At 42.8% G+C, this 25,894-nt stretch overlaps 1 protein-coding gene across 3 annotated transcripts in view; it reads right to left on the reverse strand.

The window, feature by feature from the left end:
- TMEM45A (transmembrane protein 45A) overlaps window positions 1–25,894 on the reverse strand; it is an 82,467-nt gene that overhangs the window by 48,160 nt on the left and 8,413 nt on the right. The window contains exon 2 of one of the 3 annotated variants that reach the window (XM_045193563.2): window positions 3,333–3,407. The exons of 1 other annotated variant lie outside the window; for it this stretch is intronic. The gene's annotated coding sequence lies outside the window, so the exon portion shown is untranslated. Of the gene's footprint in view, window positions 1–2,274; window positions 2,375–3,332; window positions 3,408–25,894 lie in introns of those variants that run through there. One more of the 3 variants, XM_045193565.3, reaches the window with a different exon arrangement.

The raw sequence follows: 25,894 nt of genomic DNA on the forward strand, positions 1-25,894 counted from the left end.
CCTGCTTGAGTGTGGTTGGTAGAGTACGTGAATGCCTCCTATGAGGTGGGCAGCAATTTGAACATTTCACCTAAAATGTCATATGGTGTACTTGAGAGTGATATTGTTAGGTTACAGAATTACATGCTTATGATTTTGTAATAAAAGGGGGGCATTATTTGAGCCAGACCCTGTATATGGCCGAGGAATGGGGTCAAAGACAGTCTGTTTAATAAATGGTATTGTAAAATTGGACAGATACATGCAAGAGAATGTGACTGAACCAGTAACTTACACCACACACAAAAATCAGCTCGAAGCAAATTAAAGATGGGAACATAAAACCTGAAACTATGTAACCCCTAAAAGAAAGGATAGGTGGTAAGCTCCTTAGTATCTTGGCAATGATTGTTTTTGATTTGACACCAAGTGCACGGGCAACAAAATAAAAAATAAACAAGTGGGTCTACATCAAACTAAAAAGCCTCTGCACAGCCCGGATAACCATCAGCTAGCATCTTAACACCGCACAAAAGGAAAACCCAAAAATCATATTCTGTGTTCCCAAACACGTCTTGTTTTCATGAGCCCAAAATGGTGAGGCCCCAGTGAATCAACAGGAAGGAGGTGAGCGGGCAGCAGGCACCTCTTGGTAATAACAGAGGCACTGTCTGGAAATTGTGTCCAGTACACACTGCAGGGGAGCTCGCTTGGTACCTCAGTGGAAGCCAGCTATGTCCCAGCCAGCGGAGACATCATCTGGCTCTAACCCAGGAAAGCACCTCCCTGAAATACCCGGCAAATTCCACAGTCACGTGTGAGATGTAGGTCATCCTCTGCAGGACTGCAGGAATCCTCATATCCCTGAAGGGTGACAGCTACAGCTTTCTCAGGTGCTGATTTTTTTTTTTTCTTATTTCACCATGTTGTTGTTCATTCTGCTGCTCTCTTCTGAAATCCCTCTAGTTTACCCCAATTTCAAGAGTTCTATTTGGCCTCCTCTGTAACAAGAGGCGCTCAAACACAGTTACTCCTGGGACTTCGCCAACAGGAGACAAGAACAAGCTTCAACTTTCCCCCAAAGATTATGCCCCAAGCGCATCCTCCTGGAGTGGAAGGGCTGGTGTCTCCCATGCTAAGGCAATGTACACAGTTGTGCTGGGGAGCACCTCCTCTCAGGACCAGGCAGGAGGCCACATTTCCATCACCAGATGGGAAGGGAAGTTATAAGGGGCTCTGCACCCCAACAGAGGCTAGAGATAAACCCATCTGGGGGACCGTCCCATCCTGTTTGCATGCCAGCTCATTTTGAAAGGATTTAAAGTTGTGTACAAACATTAAGAGAGATGGAACACAACATAAAGGTGAATGACAAAAACGGGAAGTTGAGGGGCCAGGATCTTCTGAATTGGGAGTGGGGAAAGATGGCAACAGTTTCATGGTCTCTAACTTCCCCTTCCCACCTCATTCGTTCCCTTCTTCACTAGTTCTCCATGAGTCAGTTCCCTTGTCAAAGTAACCAAAGATCCTCACATGGCTAAATCCAATGGACAGTCCTGTCCTCATCTTACTGGAGCCACTAGAAGAATTTCACAGAGGCGACCACTGCCTCCTCCCTGGAAAATATTCCCCCTTTGTTTTTCCTTTTCACTGGTCCCTCCTTACTTCTGATCACTTCAACCTCTGTTTCTCACAATTGGAATGTCCTAGAGGTCAGTTTTTGGAACTCTTCTTTTCCATCTACCCTCAGCACTGAGGGATCTTGTCGTTTTGTAGTGTTAAATACTATGCCACATGCCCACGACTCCCAAAATTTCATCTGTAGCCCAGACTTCTTCCTTGAACTCTAGACTCCTATATCCAGCTGCCTACTTGGCATCTCCACTTGGATGTCTAATGCACATCTCAAACTCAAAACTGTCCAAAATAGAACTCCTGGTATCCTAGACCAGATCTGCTTTACCTGCAGTGTTCCCCATGGGAGGACAACATCCTCCCTATTATTCACATCAAAAACTTTAGAGCCATTCTTGACTCCTCTCTGACTCACTTCCCACATCCAATCCATCAGAAAACCCTATTGGCTCTACCTCCAAAATATGCCCAGCATCTGACTCCTTCTCACCAACCTCTCTCCCTCACCGCTACCACTTTGGTACAAGCCAAGTTATTACAGTGCTCTCCTAACTGGACCCCCTGCTTCTGCCTTTGTCCCTTTCAGACTATTCTCAATCCGGGAGCTAGTGTTATCCCATTGAAATGCAAGTCAGACCCAAGTCCTCAGAAGGGCCCTACCTGATGTAGCCCCTGGCACATGCCCAGCATTTCTTCCTCATCCTCTCCACTCAAACACTCACTACCAGCCACCCTGACCTCCCTGCTTTTCCTTGAACATACCAGGCTCCCCTCCACCTTTAGGCCTTTGTACTCTCTTCAAATTCACTTCCCTTTACCTCCTCTAAGCCTTTGGTTAAATATTTATTCAATGAGGCCTTCCCTGATTACCCTTTAAAACCACAAACTGTCTCAACACCCCTTGCCCCTTTCCGGCTTTATTTTCCCCACAACACATCCCCTTCTAAATATACTGCCTAACTTACTGACTTATTTTGTTTATTGCATCTCCCCACATTAGAGTGAAAGTTCCATGAGTGCACTTTTTCCCCCTATTTTTCTTTACTGCTTAATCTCTGGCTTTTAAAACTGTGTCTGGAATGTAGTAAATAGTTCAGTACACAAGCATTGGGTGGAGGGATGGATGGATGGATAGATGGATCGAGAGAGTGAATGGCAAAACATATGCTTCCAGATTCCTGAAGGTCCCAGAGAAGGAAAATGTCACAAATCCAGTGAAGTAGAATTCAGCATTTAAGACACATAACTTCCCACATTTTCTCTGCCCATTTAATGGCAATGCTAGCTCCTAAAATGAAATGCACAGAGAATCAATAGAATTAGGCAAGCCTTAGCTGTGCCTTAATCAAATACGCAGGCTGGGGAAACACTCATGATTATAGGAGTCAAGAATGGCAGGACCTGACCCCAGTGGTAGGGAAGGGGCTAGAGGAAGAGTCAAGCAACTAATGGTGACCAACTTTTCCTGGGTGTCTCTCATCTGATAGACACTTCACTAGGCTCTTTGCTAACTTTCTCTCACTAAGTCTTTCCCAACCTGGGAAGCAGATATTATTACCCCCATTTCATAAACTAAAAAGGACAAATTAAATAAAACTGAAGTTCAGAGAGATTAAGTTATTTGCACAAGCACAAATACACAAAGTCAGGATTCAAACAAACTAGGTCTATATGAATAAAATAATTCTTGCTCTTTCCACACCAAATGATGAACTAACCTTTCAGTGTTTCAGACCAATTCTCCCTGCCTAGTCATTCATCATTCTCGGTCTCAGTAGATAGAGAACCTAGAACTGGGGCAGAAAGGACAAGAAAAAAAAAAGAAACTAAAATTAAGTTTTTGTTTCTTAGTTAATAATAAAAATTATCCAACAGTATTTTTTTAAAAGGCTGAAACCCAACACCTTTCAGTCAGTTTTACTTAAGTACACACGCCCACATGCTCACCAAAAACAAACAGTAGGAAAACCAATATTAAACTTACCGCAATTTTACCTTCACATAAATCTCTCACAGGTCATGAGTATCAAAGACGAGCTGCTCAGTAGCTGACAGTCCTGGCAGATGTGGCTTAATGCTCAAGAAAGACAAGCATATTGCACCAGCATCAGCCTTGCAACAGCCCCGGAGAAATTTCTTTTCTTCCTCCCACTCACATGCTTCTTCCTGTCAGTGGCCTCCAACTCCACCCAATTTACAGAAACCTGGCCCATTAACACCCTGCAATTAGTGCCATGAGACACACAAGTCTGACTGTCAACCTTGGGATGCTCAGAAGATACTGTCCTTTGCAATCAGGGAGGGACTACTGAGTCACAGTCAGCAGTTTTTTTTAACATCTACAAAGTAGTCACACTCATTTATTCCCTCTTCCACCAAGTCTACTTCCTCATTAGTAATTTGTAGAAATTCTTCAACCAACTAGGTGTCCAGTGTGTAAGGGCAGTAAAATTAGAAGGCTCCCACAGGGAATGGGCCCACCAGTGACTTTGCTTCTGTTGCAGCAGCCAACCTACCAACCTATTAGATCACACCCACTTCCACCCAAGGAAAGTGGATAAATACTCCAATATGCACCCCTCAGCTAAGCTGCACCTATAAAGACTAAGAAAACTCAGAGAGAAATATTCTCAATCTTCTAAATCATTACTGCTGCTTTCAGCATTTGAACCCACAAGCCAATAAGAATATTTCATAGTTCTTGCTTAAAAAAATAAGACCTACTGGAGCGCATGGGGTGTGCAACTATGAAATGGGAGGTGGCTCTATCTAGGTATCATACAACAAAGTAAACCAAAAGGGCTTAAAAAAATGTTTATCTCAAAGGAAGAAGGTATCACATGTTGACAAGACCTGAATTACCATTTTAATTATAAGGCTCTAAATCAGATTGAAAATTATTCTAGGAGAAGAAAAGAGACCCTGAAAACCTCCTATTAAAAGAGTTGAGCCCTGGCTGGTGTAGCTCAGTGGATTGAGTGCAAGCCTGAGAACCAAAGGGTTGCAGGTTTGATTCCCAGTCATGGCATATGCCTGGGTTGTGGACCAGGTCACCAATAGGGGGCGTGCTAGAGGCAACCACACATTGATGTTTCTCTCCCTCTCTTTCTCCTTCCCTTCCCCTCTCTCTAAAAATAAAGAAATAAAATCTTAAAAGAAAAATAAAACCCTTTTCAAAAATATAAAAGAGTTGAGTCCTGACTGTTATGGCTCACTTGTTTGGGCATTATCCTAGGAACCAAAAGGTCACTGGTTCCATTGCTGGTCAGAAGACATGCTTGGGACTTCCAGTCAAGATGGCAGCATAGGCAGACATGGTTCACCTCTTCAAACAACCACATGAAAATTACAGCTAAAATATAGAACAACCATTAGTAAGAACTGTCAGAAATTGAGTTGAATGTAAGTCTGATAACTATGGAATTATAGAAACCACATCTATCCAAACAGGCAGGAGGGGCACAGACGCAGAACAGGCTGGTCCCTCACACACGTGTGGTGGATAAAAATTCAGGAGGGATATCTCAGGAGCAAGGAGTCCAAGCCCCATTCCAGGACCCCCAGCCCAGGGGTCCAGTGCCAGGAAGATAAGTCCCCGCAACTTCTGGCTTTCAAAAACCAGCAGGGTATGAGTCAGTGGAAGAAACTGCTGGAATCCCAATCAGTTCCTCCTAAAGAACCCACACACGGACTCACCTACTCAGACATACTTCCTCTGAGCTCCAGCACTGGGGTAACAGCTTGAAAGGCACCAGTGATATACAGGGAGAAACTAAAGTGTCTAGCATCAAAGTGAGCAGAGGCCTTTGTCCCTTTTCTAAACCATCCCACCACAGAACTGGCAAGTTGGTGCCATATCTGAGACTCCATCAACCTGGCTAACATTCTTTGACCCACCTAGGAGATCCCCAGAGACTCTGGCCCACCCAACTTACTAGCCCACTGAAGCTGTTTTTCCATGTGAATGGCTGGTCTTGGCTTATACATTAAAACTTCCTAAATCCTCTCAGACAAGCAACAGCTGGCCTCAGTGAGCCCCTTGCCCAGCACTAGCATCAGCCAGTCTAGATTCACAGCTTGGCTTCACCTCAGAATCTCCAAGCTCAGCACAAGTGGCAGCCATCTCATATCTCTATAGCTCAGGCAGGGCGGCCCCAGGAAAAACACGGATGGGAACTGACCTTGGTCTGCACCACCTGGGAAACCCCAGGGCCAGCACACTCAGTGGAGAGTTAGAGACCATGTCGGAGCACCACCACCCTGCCCCTGCACAGCTGATCCTTAATGTACAGAGGAGGTGGGTGTAAGTAGTCACAGACAATCCTTACAGTTGACTGTCCTGGGTAAATCTCTCCCATTGATCTGCCAACAGCAACAAGCTTCAACTACGAGAGGAGGATGTACTCAGCCCACATGAAGGGTGCACCTCAAGTACCCATCTTGGGTGATGGGAGGCTGTGCCACTGGACCCTACAGGACACCTACTACATTAGGCCACACTACTAACACACAGAGTAAAAGCAGCTCTGCCTAATACACCAAAACAAACACAGGGAGGCTGCAAAAATGAGGAGACAAAGAAACATGTCCAAATGAAAGAACAGATCAAAAGTCCAGAAAAAGAGCTAAACGAAATGGAGATAAGCAATCTGTCAGATGCAGAGGTCAAACCATTGGTTATAAGGACACTCAAGGAACTTAGTGAGGACCTCAACGGCATAAAAAAGATCCAGTCAGGAACAAAGGATACACAAATTGAAATAAAGAACAATTTATAGGGAAACAACAGTAGAGAGGATGAAGCCAAGAATTAAATCAATGATTTGGAACATAAGGAAGAAAAAATAACCAGCCAGAACAAGATGAAAAAACAGGATAGCATAAGAGCTTCTGGGACAACTTCAAGAGGACTGACATTTTCATCATAGGGATGCCAAAAGGAGAAGAGAAAGAGCAAGAAATTGGAAATCTATCTGAAAAAATAATGAAAGAAAACTTCCCTAATTTGGTAAAGGAAATAGACATACAAGTCCAGAAAGCACAGAGTCCCAAACAAGATGGATGCTGAGAGGCCCACTGCAAGACACATCAGAACTAAAATGCCAAAGGTTAAAGATAAACAGAGAATCTTAAAAGCAGCAAGAGAAAAGCAGTTAGTTACCTCCAGGGGAGTTCCCATAAGACTGTCAGCTGATTTCTCAAAAGAAATTTTGCAGTAACTTCTGGACAAGAATGAGGCTCAGGTAGATACACTCTGTCTCCCCACACAACCAAAAGAAGGAAAACAACAAATTTAAAAACAACAACAAAAAAACCCCAGAACTGTCAGAAAATCGAACTATATAGAAGTCTGACAACCAAGGAGTTAAAGATGAAACAATCACCCAGACTAGTAGGAGGGGTGGAGATGGCCAGCCAGGGCAGAGAGGACTGGTGGCAAGGTGTGGCTGCAGGACTGGGTGTGTGAGGTGATAGCTGGTGGACCAGGTGGTCCCACATTTGTGTGCAGATAAACCGGGAGGAACAACTGGGGATTGAGACAGACTGCACAACCCAGGGTTCCAGTGTGGGGAAATAAAGCCTCAAAACTGCTGACTATAAAAACCTGTGGGGGTAGTGGTGGTAGGAGAAACTCCCAGCCCCACACAAGAGTTCATTGGAGAGACCCCCAGGGTCCTAGAATGTACAAACCTACCCATCTGGGAATCAGCACCAGCAGGGCCCAATTTGCTTATGGGTAGCAGAGGAAGTGACTGAAAGCCAGCCAAGAGCCGAGCAATTGGCATTATTCCCTCTCAGACCCTTCCCCACATACAGCACCCAACACAGCAAAGTGGGTTGCCCCACCCTGGTGGGTATCTAAGGCTCCACCACTTACAACATAACAAGTGCACCAAGACAAAAAAATATGGCCCTAATGAAAGAACAGATTAAAGCTCCAAAAATAGAACTAAGTGATGAAGAGAGAGCCAACATATCAGATGTAGAGTTCAAAACACTGGTAATTAGGATGCTCACAGAAATGGTTGAGTATGGTCACAAAATAGAGAAAGAGGTGAAGGCTATGCAAAATGAAATAAAGGAAAATGTACAGGGAACCAACAATGATGGAAAGAAAATCTGTACTCAAAGCACCAATTTTGACCAGAAGGAAGAAGTAAACATTCAACCAGAAGAGAATGAAGAAACAAGAATTCAAAAAAATGAGGAGAGGCTTTGGAACCTATGGGACAACTTTAAGCACTCCAATATCCGAATCGTAGGGGTGTCAGAAGGAGAAGAAGAAGAGCAAGAAACTGAAAACTTATTTGAAAAAATAATGAAGGAGAACTTCCCTAATCTGGCAAAGGAAATAGACATAGAAGTTCCAGGAAGCTCAGAGAGTCCAAAGAAGTTGGACCCAAGGAAGCGCACACCAAGACACATCATAATTACATCACCCAAGACTAAAGAGGAGAGAATCTTAAAAGCAGCAAGAGGAAAGGAGACAGTTACCTACAAAGGAGTGCCCATAAGACTGTCAGCTGATTTCTCCAAAGAAACTTTGCAGTCAAGAAGGGGCTGGAAAAAGTATTTGAAGTCATGAAAGGCAAGGACCTCATCTAACATTACTCTATCCGGCAAAGCTATCATTTAGAATGGAAGGACATATAAAGTGCTTCCCAGATAAGGTCAAGTTAAAGGAGTTCATCATCACCAAGCCCTTATTATATGAAATGTTAAAGGGACTTATCTAAGAAAAAGAAGATAATCAAAAATATGAACAGGAAAATGACAACAAACTCACAACTATCAACAACTGAACCTAAAAAAAGAACAAGAACAAAAGCAAACAACTAGAACAGGAACAGAATCACAGAAATGGAGATCACGTGGAGGGTGATCAGTGGGGAGGGGGAGAGGGAAGAACGGGAGAAAAGGTACAGGGAATAAGAAGCATAAATGGTGGGTACAAAATAGACAGGGGGAGGTTAAGAATAGTATGGGAAATGGAGAAGCCAAAGAACTTATGTGTATGACCCATGGACATGAACTAAGGGGGGAAATGCTGGTGGGAGGGCAGGTAGAGGGCAGAGGGAAATAAATGGGAGGGAAAAAATGAGACAACTGTGATAGCATAATCAATAAAATATATTTTTTTAAAAAGAAACTTTGCATGCTAGAAGGGATTGGCAAGAAATATCCAAAGTCATGAAAAGCAGGGACCTATATACAAGATTTTTCTATACAGCAAAGATATTATTTAGAATCAAAAGGCAGATAGTTTCCCAGACAAGAAAAAACTAAAGGAGTTCATTATCACCAAATAATTATTATATGAAATATTGAAGGAACCTATTTAAGAAAAATAAGATCAAAACTATGAACAATAAAATGGCAAAAAGTACAAATCTATCAACAATGGAATCTAAAATAACAAACTAAGGAAACAAGAATAATAGAGACAGAATCAGGGACACAGAGATTGTTTTGATGGTTGCCTGATGGGAGGGGAGGTGTGGGGGAATGGGTGAAGAGATGAGGGGATTAAAAAGTACAAATAGAGTAGCCATGGGGATGTAAAGTACAGTATAGGAAATGGAGCAGCCAAATAATTTATAGGAAGGACCCATGGACATGAACAATGCTGTGGGGATTGCCTGAGGGGTGAAGAGTACTGGGTGGAGGAGGGCAAAGAGGGAAAAATCAGGACAACTGTAATAGTCTAATCAATGAAATATAATTTTTTAAAAGAAGACATGCCTGGGTTGCAGGTTCGGTCCCAGGGGACACATGCAGAAGGCAGCCAGTCAATGTTTCTCTCTCACATTGATGTTTCTCACCCTCTCTTTCTCCCTCCCTTCCCCTTCCCTAAATAAAATAATAAAACGTTTTAAAGAGTTGAAACATCAAATCAATGAAGACAAAAGAATGGGCAGCAGTTTCATTAGGTGCTCGTCTGGATACATAAACTTAGAGGAAAGTGGTGAAACAGAACCTTAATCTTATTTTCTCACTCTCGTTAAAACTTGAGTGACCCAGAAAGAGTAGAGGCAGAACCAGCTAGCTACATGATTGTAGAGCCCAGAACAAAATTAAAATGTGGAGCCCCTTGTTTACAAATTATTAAGAATTTCAAATCAGTGATATCAGAGCATTAAACTGAGCATGAGGCCCTTCTAAATACGGGCTCTGCACACCTGTGCAGGTTGCACACCTGTGAGCTGGCCCTGCAGACAGGGAACTTGTCCCCCGGGTGTCTGAAAGAGACCTGGACAGAAGCTATGGTGAAATTACATTCTCTCGTCCATCCTGGGTAGAGCACCTGTAAAGCTCAATGACCCTATCTGTGAAGGGCTGCTGCACGCTGGTATCACTTGTGGAGGAGATAAGTAATTTCTCTCATCGGATATAATCCTGAACTGAACAAATATGCCTGTCCCCTGGAGATCCAAGAGCGTTGTGGCCCTACAATTGAAGATGGGGCAAAAATTAACTTAACCAACTGAATTAATCTGGAAAGATCAATCTTGCAAGAATAGGCTCAGCAAGATACATGAGTCCTTGGTGGCAAAAATTTGTCTGTGTTTTTGGTTAGAGAAGAGATTTCTCTACCCTATTACATTGGAAGAGACTTATCTGGTCATCAGCTTAGTAATAGTTGGATTATTTAAGAATTAGTTACAAAAAATATAAGGCCCACCCCCTATGGCCAAGGGGAGTAAGTTACTCTTCAACTAAACTTTCAACAAAAATTTTGAGAATGGCTCAGTCACTTTTTTCCCCTTTCTTCTTCTTCTTTTTTAAAAAAATTGATTTTAGAAAGAGAAAAGCAGAGAGAGAGAAACATTGATTTGTTGTTCCACTTATTTATGCATTCACTGGTTGCTTTTTTATGTGCCCTGACCAGAGATCAAACCTGCAACCGTGGGGTATCAGGACAATGCTCCAACCCAGTGAGCCACCTGGCCAGGGCCTCCCTTTCTTCCTCTTAACTGGCCTTCCCCCTTTTTCCTGTTCAGGGCTTCAGTGGAATTTATTCACTGAGGGCCTCAGCAGGTTCTACCCTTTCCACCCACCACTACACCCAATCAAAATCCACTTATCTTATGAACCAAATGGTTCCTCTAACAAATTAATTTTAGGAATGTGGTTAATGATAACCAGTGAAGAATCTCATTTAAATCACAAAGTCTTTCCTCAAAGACTGCCACATAAACAACTGCTTTCTCCAATCACTAGTATAATGGTCCTTTCCATAAGAATAAAATGTCCAGGCCCTGACCAGTGAGGCTCAGTGGGTTGGGCATCATATGTCTCATCAACAGGTCACCGGTTCAAATCCCAGTCAGGGCACATGCCTGGGCTGCAGGCCAGGTCCCCAGTTGGAAGCGAGAGAGAGGCAACCTCTCTCTCTCACACACACTGTTTCTCTCACACACTGATGTTTTTCTCCCTCCCTTTCTCCCTCCCTTCCTATCTCTCTAAAAAATAAATAAATAAAATCTTTTTAAAAAATGAATGAAATGTTCAGGTAATGCAAGCTAACTTGCTCACCATTCCTCCAGCTGAACTTAGACCTCAGAAGAAAATACTCATTCACCTTCACTGCTTTTTTTTTCAACGTGGACTCAGAAGTGCCCTCAATGAATTATTTCTCAAAATCATCCCCACAGGAAAAAACAAAAAGATGAACTTTGGTTTGGGGATAGTAGAGGAGAGGATATTTCTAAAAATCATTTGCTAACTGTTAAAAAAATAAGACAACAGTCCCAAAATGGAGTTGCTCATGCTAAGCCCCACACTACCACATCAAGCCTTCATTGCAGTTTTGTCTCTTCTGGAAATAGATCTTAAACCAGTCAATCAGGAATTGCCTGATCAGTACTAGCTAGGTTAATCTGCCTGATGGACCCCTTCCATCCCACAAAGGAAAGTATTTTATAATAACCAACTCCCTTTTTTGTCTGGTATAGTAATTTCCTTTTCCTATCCCCTTCTGCCTAGGAAAGTCTTTTATTTTGTAAAGCTCCTCAGCCCTGTCTGGTGTGGCTCAGTGGATTGAGTTCTGGCCTGTGAACCAAAGGGTTGCCAGTTCAATTCCCACTTGGGGCACATGCCTGTGAGTTGGGGGTATGTGAGAGGCAGCCACACACTGGTGTTTCTCTCCCTCTCTTTCTTCCTCCCTTCCCCTATCTCTAAAAATAAACGAATAAAATCTTTTAAAAAAAATTTGAAAATCTCCTCAGAGCTCCTTTCTATCTGCTAGATTGGATGCTGTCAAATTCACATCAATTTTTGCTCAGATAAACTCCTTAAAATTTTAATATGCCTCATTTATCTTTTAGCATAACTAAAACATGGAAAAATGAAGTGATGATACACCAAACAATGAGGGGGAAATGGTACACTTCAGGCCTACGGCTTTGCCTAAAAATTTACTTTCAGCCCTTACCAAGTGTCTAATTAACAATATTCCATCCCCCAATTTGACCATATGCTTCAAGATTCAGCGCCGTCTGTGACTGATAATGCGCCGAAAGGAAAATTCAGAGGCTTAAACGGGGCTCAGAGAGAGGCAAGGCCGTCCTCCATAAAACGCAGGGCCGTGCTGTCCAAGGGCAGGATCGGGTGTTTTTTCAGCGATAGCCTCAGTCTTTTGTTTTCACAAGAAGTAACTTCAGGCCAGTGTGAGGATACCCCAGAATCAAAACATCCCTTCCATTGACTTTTCCCATTCCTAACTTCTCAAAAACTTCTTTGAAGACATAAGTGGGGAAATTGGGTTCTTTCAATTTCAAAAAAAAAATTTGCTGCAGTGGTATATAAATTCTATTTCCAATCCCAAAACAAAAAGGCCCACAGAAGAGGGGCGGGGTGTGTGTGGGGGGGGATCTTATAGTAGCCTCTTCTGAATCCTGTGCAGTTCCCGTGCAGATGAGGCCCTGGGGAGAGTTGCTGACAGAGGGCAGTCTCGGGCTGAGGAGAAAGTGGAGTGGAAGTAAAGGACAGAGACAAAAGTGGGGGAATGGAAATGAAACTGAAACTGAGACAAAGCGAAAGACTCCTGCCCCTCCAACAGTTTCACATGGTCAGGCTGACTCTCTTGTGGAGAAAATCAACTCCCATCTGAGAGCCAATCAGAATGCAACCACTTATCAAGGGCACAGAAAGTTTCATCCACTCACCCCACCCTCTCTTACCAACGTAAAGCATTAATAATTTTAAATAACGCCAAAGGCAAAAACAGCTACATTTATCACAATCAACAAAACAACAATTAGATTATATCAAGTGTTCTGTGTATTTCTCTCTGGAAACCATACTCTTTGTCTTGATTGCATCTTCCAAGTAGGCTGATGGTCCCTGATAAGCTGAGAAGTACAGAAGGCAGTCCTGAGCTCATCAGATGGAGGCAGAAAACTCTCACCCATGCTCACTAATCTCTCACTGTCCATGGAAAACACCAGAGAGGAAAAGAACCTCCTCCAATCAATGCTAATTTGGAAGAAATTGAAGTGATACAGTTAACTCTATCTACAATTTAGTGTTGTTGTCGTCATCATTGTTATTATTGAATACTGTGAGTGAATCCTTTCTGCCTTGAGAAACGTTATGAGGATACTGACAAGCATTTATTTCTACATCCCAGGCATAGTATGTTCATCATTGGGAATAAAAGTCTTCTAAGTGACCAAATTAAAACCTGTCCCATCCTCAGAGGGACAATAGGCCAGGCTCAAAGCTTGGAGCTCAGTTATGGACGTCCAGAGCTTTAAGCCTATGCACGACCCCAGAGTAACCCTCTCTGACCCAGCCTTGAGCCTCTGGTTAAGAAATCATGCTCAGAGTTGTCAGGCTTGGTCACAGTCCTAACAGGACTTTGCTAACCTGACTCCTTGTATACATCCTGTTGGGTTTCAAAGGCTTCTGGTTCTGGACCTTGGCTTAGCCTGCCCCCTTAGCCCTGTAAGCAGATCTTGGCCTCCTTGGTTTGGCTCTTACTGCTCACTAAGGCCTTTGATTCCGAGTCATCTATTGGCTTCAGAAAATTATCCCCACTTACCTCCCACCCATTACCTCCTACCCCTGCTCCAAGCCTTCGTATACATGATACCCTACGGCAACATTACTCTCACCTGAGTTTCCCTACCATTATCCAATGAGGAGGTTAGAATTATCAAACATAGGAAAAGTATTTTTAAAAACCAGTAATACGCCATGGCTGGTACGGCTCAGTAGACCGAGTGCCGGCCTGTGATCTAAAAGGTCACTGGCTCAATTCCCAGTTAGAGCACATGCCTGGGTGGCAGGCCAGGTCCCCAGTTGGGGACATGCCAGAGGCAACCAATCAATGTCTCCTTCACCCCCTTTCTCCCTCCCTTCCCCTCTCTTTAAAAAATAAATAAAAATAAAACAATAAGAGATATCAAAGAGGAACTGCTATCTCAGAAGCCAAGGTAAGTACCAACACAGACCATGGTCTGTCCAACTGTAGCTCATTATACACTATGGGTTACACTGAAGGCCTCGACTGACTTTTTAATGGTACGAAATGGGCATGAAAGTGCAGCTCCAGGACAGTCAGGGGTAGTGGGCTTCCCTTTTAAACACAGCTATCTTTCTATTCCAAAACAGCAGACATTGTGAATTTTACCTTATTGGGCACTGGGTATTTTTTTATTGCTATGAATATTCTTGAGCTCCGTTCTGGGATAAGTAAGTAACTCAGAAGCAGTTTAACCCTTTAGGGTTGTTTTTTTCAACGACTTCTGAGGCATGTCTGGAGCAGTGCTCAGTGCAGAGCTGATTACTCTCCACTACTGAGGCAAGACCAAGACCTGCCTGATTGTTCTACCCAATGCCCCATGAACTAGGAGTTTTCCATCTGGTTGGACAGAACAGGCAACACTGCTGGCCCTCTGTGAGTGCATTGTTCTGTACTCTCTCCCTGGCCCTCCTTCCTGGAGCCTCCCCATCTCCCTTCTATCCCACCCCACAGCCTCCCCTCCTCCTCACCCCCCACTGCCCAGTAGTCTCCTCACCTGCCTGTGCTGATAAGGACTTCGCTGAATACTTGAGAGGACTTTCTGCACATCTGTGGGACCCCAGCTCTCTCATTTCTGGTGCTCTGTTCCTTGAACTCTAGTCACCCTGATTTTCCTGGGCTCTCAGCACCATCTCCCCGACTCAGGCAGTTTGAGTTCCACCTGCGTTGCCCTCCCTAGGTCTCAAGCTGAAAACGTTCCCCACTCAGTAAACTGGAGTAGCCCTATCGCTTACCTCTTTTGCTTCCAGGTTTTTAGAGAAAAATATTGCTCTTCATTGCCTGAAGGCCAGTGCCTCAAAAAACGTTGTTTCATATATTTTACCTGATATGTTTTGCTATTTCAGGCAAAAGGACAAATGAAGCCCTGTTACTCCATCTTGGGCACAAACAGAGCTTCTTTAAACTTCAGCCAACTTTACACCCAATACTAATATTATTACTACACAGAAAAGATATCACTTTAACCAGTGTTTTTCAAAGCAAGGGTCTTGAACCACCTACCTCAGAATCACTTGGATGCTTAACAGAAATGCACATTCCTACATCACATCCCCAGATATACTGAGTATAAATTCCTTGCCACTAAAATTTGAGAATGTTCCTGTTACCATAACAATTCATTAACAAAAGACAATAAAATCCTCTTTCCAAGTTGGGAAACCACTAGACTACGGAGTAGATGAAAAAGTCAAGTACATTGAAAGGTCGGCCGAAATGATGTTGACCCCAGGCATGACCCTTTGACCTCTCTTGCCGCTGTAAAAGCATGCGTCTTAGAAGCCATGGCTCCCTGTGGCTAAACAAAACATCTCGGATCGAGCTCCTTCCTTCTTATTCACTGCAACGATAGTGCACCAGCTGAAGACTGGAAAGCGTGGGTAAGGAATCCTAGCTGCCTCCATACAAGGAACCCTCCGGGAGGCAAGCACCAAGGCCACAGCCAAAGCAGCCTGGACACTGCTGTGCTAGGATGTGTGTTTCCCCCTTACTCATTAAATAAAGTCATGCTCCCCACTGACAAATCCTCTTCCATAGTAACAACAATCACACTATCCAATCTTTTATTCCGCAATCTCGAGAGCAATTGGAACGACCTCTCAACCACCTTGGCTCACAACAGTCTCATTTTCTGGGGGACGAAACAGAGAGCTTATAAAGCACGTAGAAGGTATGAACAGAACACAAACCCCTTTATGCTGAGCCCATCAGAGAAGCAGTAGGTTACACAGTACACGAGAAGAAATGCTCACAAATCTTCCCTGGGACTTGGCATTGGCCATCTCACTCATGCTGAAACCATTAGGAAATTTCTTGCTACTAGAGAAAGTGATAGAAGCACTTGTCCATGCTTGAGCTAGTAGATAAAAAAACAAAGTAAACTGTATCTCACATCCCAAATCATTATGTGTTCTCTATTTAAACCTATTTTTTTATCCAAAGTCTGACTATATTTCATTAACATTCAGAGAAGAGTGGGCAGGGTGGAGATGTGGTGGCTGTAAGTCAATATAGGCAGAGCCAAATTACCTAGAACCTTCTGGGCCATGGAGAATATCTAAATTGGTATTTTAAATGCGGGGGGGTATAAGGAGAAGTTGGAAACTTATGTATATATTTTTAAAGATTATATTTGTTTTTTTTTAGAGAGGGGAAGGGAGGAAGAAAGTGAGGTAGAGAAACATCAATGTGTGGTTGCCTCTCTCATGCCCCCCTACTGGGGACTTGGCCCACAACCCAGGCATATGCCCTGACTGGGAATAGAACCAGTGACCCTTTGATTTGCAGGCGGGCACTGAACCACTGAGCCACACCAGCCAGGGCCTTATGCATATTTTTCACACATTATCCTGGTTGCTTTATGGCAACAATGAAAGCAAGGAAAAGTCTGGGACAGTGCTAGTGAAACCATGGCCTTGGGACCAGTGCTGGTCAGCAAACTGTTTACAATCTGCAACAAGATAAGTGTAGAAATTGACAATAAATGTTTGGAAACTTTAAAACCTTTGAAAGTAATTTGACATTGTTGCAATATCCAACCAGGAGTTTTTATGTATTTACAAACACATTAGGTCTCCTTGGACTGAAGGAAAAAAAGAAAACCAAAACCTAACCGGTCCTTTACCATGGATAGTTTGAGACACCATCGCAATAATGCAGGCCGGGGGTGACAGAGCAGATAAGGCACAGAGGGGAGAAGTGTTTCACTTTCCCAGGGCCACAGAGGATAGTGAGAGGAATCTGGGTAAGGAGATTGGTGTGCACAGTGATACCTCTGCCTCTTCTGACCTGCACTAGACTCAATTACTTACCAATGCTCTGCAAAGTAGCAACCAGCAACAATTGCTTCACTCCTGAGGGGAACAGCGCAAGTGGCGTAACTGTTAGGAGTTCCAACGGTAGAATGAAGAAGCTATTGTGTGTCTGAATCCTGATTTCACCACACATTGTGTGTGACCTTGCACAAGTTCCTTAACCTCTCTAGCCCTGAGTTACCTCATCTGTATAATGGGCATAAGGATGGCCTCTACCCATAAAGTGTCCATGAAGGTAAAAGGAGAAGAACCCTGAGAAGAGGTTGACACCAATAGTCGTTCCTGTACCTTTCTGTGAAGAATGAGCTTTAAAGCATGATCGTGGTTCCATAATCCCTCACCTCCATGGAGCACAGGACAGTTTACAAAGCCCCCTCACATACTTTACTTCATTAATCCTCTCTTACAAGGAGGAACAGACGGGTCCAATTTTCTGATGAGGAAAATGTGTATCAGGAAGTTCCCAAATTTGTCCCAGGAGTCTGAGATTTTGATTCATCTGTCTGCTGCCCCCATTGCAAACTAGCCGCTCAAGAAGTCACAGAAGCAATAAGAAAAAAAACAAGATCACCCTGCCCTTCCATAGTCTGTCCTTGTGCCCTTAGGGGACACAAATTGAGGGCTGAGCAGGGAAAAAAGCAATGCCACAGACTGGGAGACCGGGCACCAGCTCTCCTCAGTATCTGCGTAAAGACACAGTGCTTCCGGGACTGTGACCCAGTGCCTCCCGTTCTCCCTCAACACCACCTTTTCTCTCCCCCATTACCTCGCTTCCCCTGCCATTTGTGCTCAAGGGTCAGCTATGCCCTGATTTTTGGTGTAAGCATTTTTTTATGATTTTTTCTTCTCTAATGTGTGTAGTATTGCTAAATTTTTATTATTTATTAAAAACACTGGGCCCCTAACCTGTCCTAAATGTGTTTCTTAATACCATATATCTCTGTATTTTGTCATTTCCTCTCTTTCTTTAAAAGTTTTCCGCAACCACCAGTCTGAATTATGCCTGGCATGCAGGGAGAGGGCAAGCAAGAATCAAATAATTAGAGAAAAACTTCCTGAACTAAAAAAAAGTGTTGGGTCTTCAAATTGAAAAACACATTAAAAGACAATAAAATGTTTCTTAAAAAAAATAAGAATTCATACCTATACATATCAAAGTGAAATTCAAAACCTTATTTTTCTTTATTTAAAATGTGGGAGTAACAATTTAATGTAGGTCTATTTGGATCTCAGGGATGTCTTTTATTTTTTATTTAATATTTTATTTTGTTCTAAATTAAAATTACTTCATTATTGGTGATATGGAATACTTCCCCAAATTCTGTTTCACTACTGCAGTTCACAAGAGATAATATTAGTCGTAATAACAGCTAACATTTATAAAGCACTAGCCGGCTTCAAGGCATCATTGTACACGTGACCTTATTAAAGCCCCACAACCCCTCCCCACCTTTATAGAAATGACTGAGAGGTAATTTTCTGTGAAGCAGGTCGTTAGTAAATGCCTGCAGGGGTGTCTGAGAGGACAGGGCAGAAGTCTGAGGTGGTCTAGGGGCTCCGGCTCTGAATCCAGGCAAACCCGCATGGAGGCCATACTCTCCATATCTCATGCTGCTTCTATGTGGTATATTTATACCATCCTAACACCCCTCTGATCCCATACTTGTCTCATGTTAAAGATTAACCACATGCTATTTTCTAAGACTTTGCACCACAGTTTCATAGATTTATAAGGTTGAAAGGAATATCTAGAAATGTCCATTTCACTTTCTACAAGTAAGACATATCTTTATTTTTTCATTTTAAATCATTATTTTTAAATTATAGTTGATGTAAATTAATATATTAGTTTCAGGTAGTATACCCCAGTGATTAGCCATTATATATCTTACTAATGATCACCCTGATAAATCTCACACCCATCTGATACCATATATAGTAATTAAAATATTATTGACTCTATTTCCTATGCTGTACTTTACATCCCCATGACTTTTTACTTCTTAATCCCTGCATCTTTTCACTTATCTCTCCAACCCCCTTTTTCTGGCAACTGTCAAAATGTTCTCTGTGTCTAGGAGCCTGTTTCTCTTCTGTTTCTTCATTTATTTTGAGTTTTAGGTTCATTTGTTGATAGATAGGTATTTATTGCCATTTTATTGTCTATATGTTTTAATCTTCACTGAAAGGTATGGTTTTTTTTCTTTTAGAAAGAGAGGAACAGGGAGAGAAAGACATCAATGTGAGAGAGAAACATCAATCAGTTGCCTCCCAGGGATCTAACCCACAACTTAGTTATGTGTCCAGTCTGGGAATTGAACCCACAACTTTTTGGTGAACAGGACAATGCTCCAACCGAGTCACCCAGCCAGGGTATTGTTCATATTTTTTATCTTTCTTAGTCTTCTTCTTCTTCTCCTCCTCCTCTTTCTTCTTCTTCTTCTTTCTTCTTCTTCTCCTTCACCCTTTAACATTGCATATAATACTGGCTGGGTGTTGATAAATTTCTTTACTTTTTTCTTGTCTGGGAGGCTCTTTATATGTCCTTCAATTCTAAATGGTAGATTGGCTGGATAGGGTAATCTAGGTTGTAGGGTCCTTGCCTTTCATCACTTTGAATGTTTCTTGCTAATCCCTTCTGGCCTGCAAGGTCTCTGTTGAGAAGTTGGTTAACAGTCTTATGGGAGCTTCCTTGTAGTTAACTAATTGCTTTTCTCTTGCTGCTTTTACAATTTCTCCTGGTCTTTAATCTTTTGCATTTTAATTATGATGTGTCTGTGTGCGGAGCTCTGTGGGTTTACCTTGTTTGGAACTCTGCACTTCCTGGACTTGTATGTCTATTTCCTTCAACCAGTTAGGGAAGTTTCCTGTCATTATTTTTTCAAATAGACTTCCAACTTCTTGCTGCCCCTCTTCCCCTTCTGACACCCCCATGATGCAAATCTTGAATTTGGCCCAGAGGCTGCTTACCCTATCCTCATTTCTTGGGATTCTTTTTTCTTCTTGCTGTTCTGATTTGGTGCTTTTTGCTTCCTTATATTCCAAATTATTGATTTGATTCTCAGCTTCATCTACTTTATTTTTGATTCCCTATAAATTATTCTTTATTTCAGTTAGTGTATCCTTCATTTCTGACTGGTCCTTTTTATGCTGTTGATGTTCTCACTAAGTTCATTGAGCATCCTTATAACCAGTGTTTTGATCTCTGCACCTAGTAGACTGCTTGTCTCCATTTTGTTTAGTTCTTTTCTGCTGTTTTGTTCTGTTCTTTCCTTAGGACCATGTTTCTTTGGCTCCTCATTTTGGCTGCCTCCCTGTGTTTGTTGCTATGTATTAGGCAGAGCTTCTATGTCTTCCAAGCTTCCCAGAGTGGTCTAACATAGTAAGAGTTCTGTAGGGTTTCATGGCACAGCCTCCCCAATCACCCAAGCTGGGAAATCGAGGTTCATAATCTCCCCTTTGGGCTGTGTACACCCTTCTCTTGTAGTTGAGTGTTGATAGCTGTTGGTACATCAATGGGAGGGATTTACCTCCAGGGTGATCAGCTGCAAGGACTGGCTGCCACCACCAACCAAACCACTGACCACCGACTTCCGACCACTGTGGAGGATCAGCTACACACAGGCCCATCTCACAGAGCAGGACTTACTTCAACAGTCCACCCCTTGAGTGTGTTTCTTGTGGAGGTGGTTGGGTGGTAATGCTTCAACACAGTCTGAAGTTGTCCATTGGATGCACTGGCTCTGGGGCCTCCTGGAAGGTGCAGGCCAAGATCAGCCACCACCCGTGTTCTGCCTGGGGTCTCCCAGCATGAGCTACATGGTGGTCTGCAGTTGCCTGCTTTTTTTTTGCTGGGCTTGGAGGTGCCCAGGTGAGGCCAAGCTGTGAACCAAGGCCAGCTGTTGCTAGTGCTGGGCCTGGGGCCACATAGCACGAGGTACAGGAAATGCTGAGGCCAGATGCTGCTTGTTTGAGAAATTTTAGGAAAATCTGAAGTGTGAGCCAAGACAGGCCAGTAGAATGGAAAAGCCACTGGAAACAGCTTGGGTGGGCCTTAAGGTTGGGTGGTGCAGAGCCTCAGGGAATCACCAGGACAAGGCAAACAGCATGAGCCAGGTTGATGGAATCTAGAATATGACACCGCCTGCCAGCTTTGTGCAGGGAGAACTCATCAAAGGAACAATGGCCTCTGCCATCACTTCTGTCTGGGAGGAAGCTGTCCCTCCTGCTCTTGCCCTGATGCCAGACAATTCAGTTCCTCCCTGTATGTTTCTGTTGCTTTTCAAGGTGCAGGAGGTCAGAGGGAGTGAGTGAGAGTAAGTCTGTGCATGGGCCCTTTAAGAGAAACTGCCTGGGAACCAAGCAGTCCTTCCTTTCCTTCATCCTCAATCCCTGCTGGTTTTTACAGCCAGAAGTTATGGGGCCTTCTCTTCCTAGCACTGGAACACTGGGTTGGGGGGGCCTGGTGTGGGGCTGGGTCCCCTCGCTCCTCAGGGGGAACCTCTGCAACTGAGATACCCCCCAATTTTTATTCACCACATGTGGGTGTGAGACAGGCCTGTTCTGCAACTCTGCCCTTCCTACCAGTCTTCATGTGGCTTCTCTTTAATTTCCTAGTGGTAGGACTTCCATTCAGCTCCATTTCAGGTAGTTCTGAATGATGCTTGTTCTGTAGTTTATTTGTAATTTTCATGTGGTTGTGGTAGGAAGCGAGTACTGCATTTATCTATACCACCATCTTGCTTGGAACTGAAAGATGTCTTTTAAATTTTTTGAGAGTATTTAATAATTTCAATATTTTGATATTTTAATCTAGTCTAACTTTAGAAGAATCTTTTAGGAACAAGTATACTATTGTTTTAAAAACTATTTACTACCTGAAATTCAGAAACATTTTTTCTTCTATTAAATTTATGATAAATTAAATATACTTTTTACTGAAAATGTAACTGGTGGTAGAGTTTGGGCTAGAGAAGGAGATAGGTACCATCTCTCTGCACAAGGAACTGCATCTATTTAGCCCCCCGCCCCCCACCTCCCGAGTGGTTGACTCGGATCATAAAATGGACTAATTATATCATTAGAGGGGGCTGCAGTTACCTCCTAAACATCTAAGTTACTTCCAGGAAATAACCACAGCACTGAGGGAACTTTGGCTCTAAAATAAGTGCAGTTTTAATATGGTGAGAAACAGTTCATCTTTCAGTTTAGTTAAATAAATATTTTCATGAGAATTAGGCCGCAAGATGAAAGGGGAACTTCTGTAAACATCCTCAGGAAGAAAAGGTTCCCATACAATTTATTTGTTGCTGTTTTTTTTTATTCATATAGAATTGACATATAACATTATATTAGTTTCAGGAGCACAATATAATGATTCAGTATATCTATACATTGCGAAATGATTACCACAGTAAGTCCAGTTAATTAACATCCATCACCACACGTGTTTGTTTGTTTAATTGTGACCTATGAAGAACTTTCCTCCAGCTGTGACTGTTTGGGCCAGCTCTGAACATTGGGAATAAAGGACACCAGCATAACGACAAGGGTCGTTACCTTTGGCTGGGAAACTCCTCCCATTAGCCTAGTGGTTCTCCACCCGGGCCAAGCATCAGATCAAACAGGGGGGCTTTTCACCGATTCCTGGCCCCATTCCACACCTACTAAAAAATCTCCAGGGGTGGGAAAAGAGCGGGCATATTTTTTTAATAGCTCCCGGGTGATTCAGCTGCACAGCTGTAGTTATGTACCATGGTACTAGACTACAGAATTCGCAAAGGAAGTATGCTATCTTTCAGAGGCAGCAGGAATATTTAATGAAAGGAACACTAAAATCAGATAAATTTTCATATTACTCACTTATTAGATACATAGCAAAATTTACCTTTCTGAACATCAATTTCCTTAGGAAGTTAATACTACTTTTCTAAAAATCAATATTCTCATCTATTAAAGGGAATTTGCAAAGTGACATATATATATTTTTAGAAGCTATAGAATTTCAAACACCATGGAGAAAGGTGAGGACATCCTACTTACTTCCTTGCCATGGAAAGTGCTGGTCACTTTTTATAAGGGGAAAAAAAACAAAGCCACACAAATGACCTGAATAGACACTTCTCTGAAGACGACATACACATGACCAATAGACATATGAAAAAATGGTCAATGTCACTGATTGTCAGAGAATGCAAATTAACACAACAATGAGATATCACCTCACACCTGCCAGAATGGCTATCATCACTAAATCAACAAACAAGTGCTGGTGAGGATGTGGAGAAAAGGGAGCCCTGATGCACTACTGCGGGGAATGTGGACTGGTTTAGCCACTGTGGAAAACATATGGAGTTTCCTTAAAAAATTAAAAATGAAACTGCCTTCTGACCCAGCAAGCACTTTGGGAATATATCCAAAGAAACCTGAAACCCTAATTTGAAAGAATATATGCATCTCTATGTTCATCACAGCATTATTTACAATAGCCAGAATCTGGAAATAGCCCAAGTGCCCATCAGTAAATGAGTGGATAAAAAAAACTGTGGTAGCTCTGACTGGTGTGGCTCAGTGGGTTGGGCATCATCCTGCAAACCAAAAGGTCATGGGTTCGATTCCAGGTCAGGGCATATGCCTGTGTTGTGGGCCAGGTCTTCAGTTGGGGATGTGCAAGAGGCAACCATTGATGTTCTTGTCACATATCAATGTTTCTCTCCCTCTCTATTTCCCTCCTTTCCCCTCTTTCTAAAAATAAGTAAATAAAATCTTTTTTTAAAAGAGCTGTGATACATTTACACAGTGGAATATTACTTGGCCATAAAAAGGGGGAGATAGAGGCATAAGTAAACATGCTTCACCTCTTTGCACAATTACAGTAAAAATTACAACTAGACTACAAAACAAATATCACCCAGATTTGTCAGATAATTGAGCTGTATGGAAGTCCGACAACCAAGGATTTAAAGAAGCTATATCTATCCAGATGGGTCAGAGGGCAGAGATGCAGAGAGGTGCGGAAAGGCATGGAGAGCTGGACAGCACAAGGAGGCACAGAGAAGCAGAGTGGTGCAGAGAGGTGATGAAAACGGGCTGTCCCACATTCATGTGTGGTGGTTAAAAATTGGGAGGGATTCCAGCCCCAGATCAGACCACCCAGCCCAGGGTTCTAGTGCTCAGAAGATAAGTCCCCATAAATGTTGGCTATAAAAATAAGGAGGGGGTGGGAAGGCAGAAGAAACTGCCTTCTCAGGAGAAGTAGGATTATCAGGAGACTCCTCTTAAAGGGCCTGCAAAGATCTCAGGACTTATACAGATGCACCCCGTCTGGGACTCAGCACCAGAGCAACAGCTGGAGGGGCACAAGTCGCATATGGGGAGAAAGTGAAGTGACTGGCAACAGGGCAAGTGCCTGGAGACAGCTTCGTCTTGGGCAAATCTCCAGAGGACAGACAGTGGCATTGTCCCCTCTCCCAGCCCTCCCCCACACAGAGCCACAAAGTGGCAAAATGGGTTGCCCCACCCTGGCGATCACCTAATACACAGAAACAAACTCAAAGAGGTTGCCAAATTGAGGAGACAAAGAAATATGGCCCAAATGGAAGAACAGAACGAAACTCCAGAAAAAGATCCAATGAAATGGAGATAAACAGCCTATCAGATGGAGAGTTCAAAACACTGGTTGTTAGGATGCTCAAGGAACTCATTGAGTACTAAAACAGCTTAAAAAAACACCCAGGCAGAAATGAGGGTTGCATTAAGTGAAATAAAGAAAAATCTACAGGGAACCAATAGTGAACGGAATGAAGCTGAGAACCAAATCAATGATTTGGAACATAAGGTAGAAAAAAGCATTAAATCAAAACAGCAAGAAGAAAAAAGATTTTTTAAAAATTTATGATAGGCTAAGGATCCTCTGGGACATCTCCAAATGTACCACATTTGTACTCTAAATCATAGGGGTACTAGAAGGAGAGGAGGAAGAGCAAGAAATTGAAGAGTTATTTGAAAAATTTGTGAAAGAAAACTTCCTTAATTTGGTGAAGGAAATAGATATACAAGTCCAGGCTCAGAGAGTCCCAAAGAAGTTGGATCCACCCTGGCTGTGGCTCAGTGGATTGAGTGCTGACCTGTGAACCAAAGGGTCACTGGTTCGATTCCCAGTCAGGGCACATGCCTGGGTTGCAAGCCAGGTCCCTGGTAGGGGGCTCACAAGAAGCAACCACACATTGATGTTTCTCTTCCTCTCTTTCTTCCTCTTTTCCACTCTCTCTAAAAATAAATAAGTAAAATCTTTTAAAAAATGTATATGTATAAAGAGAGACAACAGTGTAGTGATAGTCAGGGGAAGGGGGTGAGGGTAGATAGAGGTGGGCAAAAGAAGGAAAATGGGGAAGGAAAGAGACTTTGCTTAGGGTGATGGGTGCACAGAGTGCAGATGATGTTTTGTGCAGTTGTACATTTGAAACCTGTCTGATTTTGTGAACCAATGTTACCCCAATAAATTCAATTTTTGAAAAAAGCCAAGAGGATACAATCTTTGCTCTAGACAGCAAAGAAGAAAGAAAGCATTTGCCTCTGGACCTTTTTCCACTTTAGGAGAGTTAATGGCACCAAAGCAGCTCAGGCTGGTCAAAGTGGTGACTAGTACATGAAAAAGGACTTGCCGTTCAAGGTTTTACAGACGCAGCTGAGTGACAGAGTCCTTGGTGGGAGAGCTGCAAGCCAGAGAAAAATAGAAACAGTCAGATGACTCACAGGGAGAAACCAACAGTCCAGAAAGAGGGAACAGTGCAAACGAGCCTGGTTTGACAAACTGAGCCCAATGCCACTGTTACTTTAAGTGACTTGGTCTTCTACATAGAAGTAACATTCTTCCATTTGAGCTCCACTGTCTATTCTCCATGACAAAATATGCTCACAAAGAGCTACATGTTTTCAT

The sequence above is a fragment of the Desmodus rotundus genome, chromosome 2 (genome assembly GCF_022682495.2).
Source record: "Desmodus rotundus isolate HL8 chromosome 2, HLdesRot8A.1, whole genome shotgun sequence".
Lineage (NCBI taxonomy): Eukaryota > Metazoa > Chordata > Mammalia > Chiroptera > Phyllostomidae > Desmodus > Desmodus rotundus.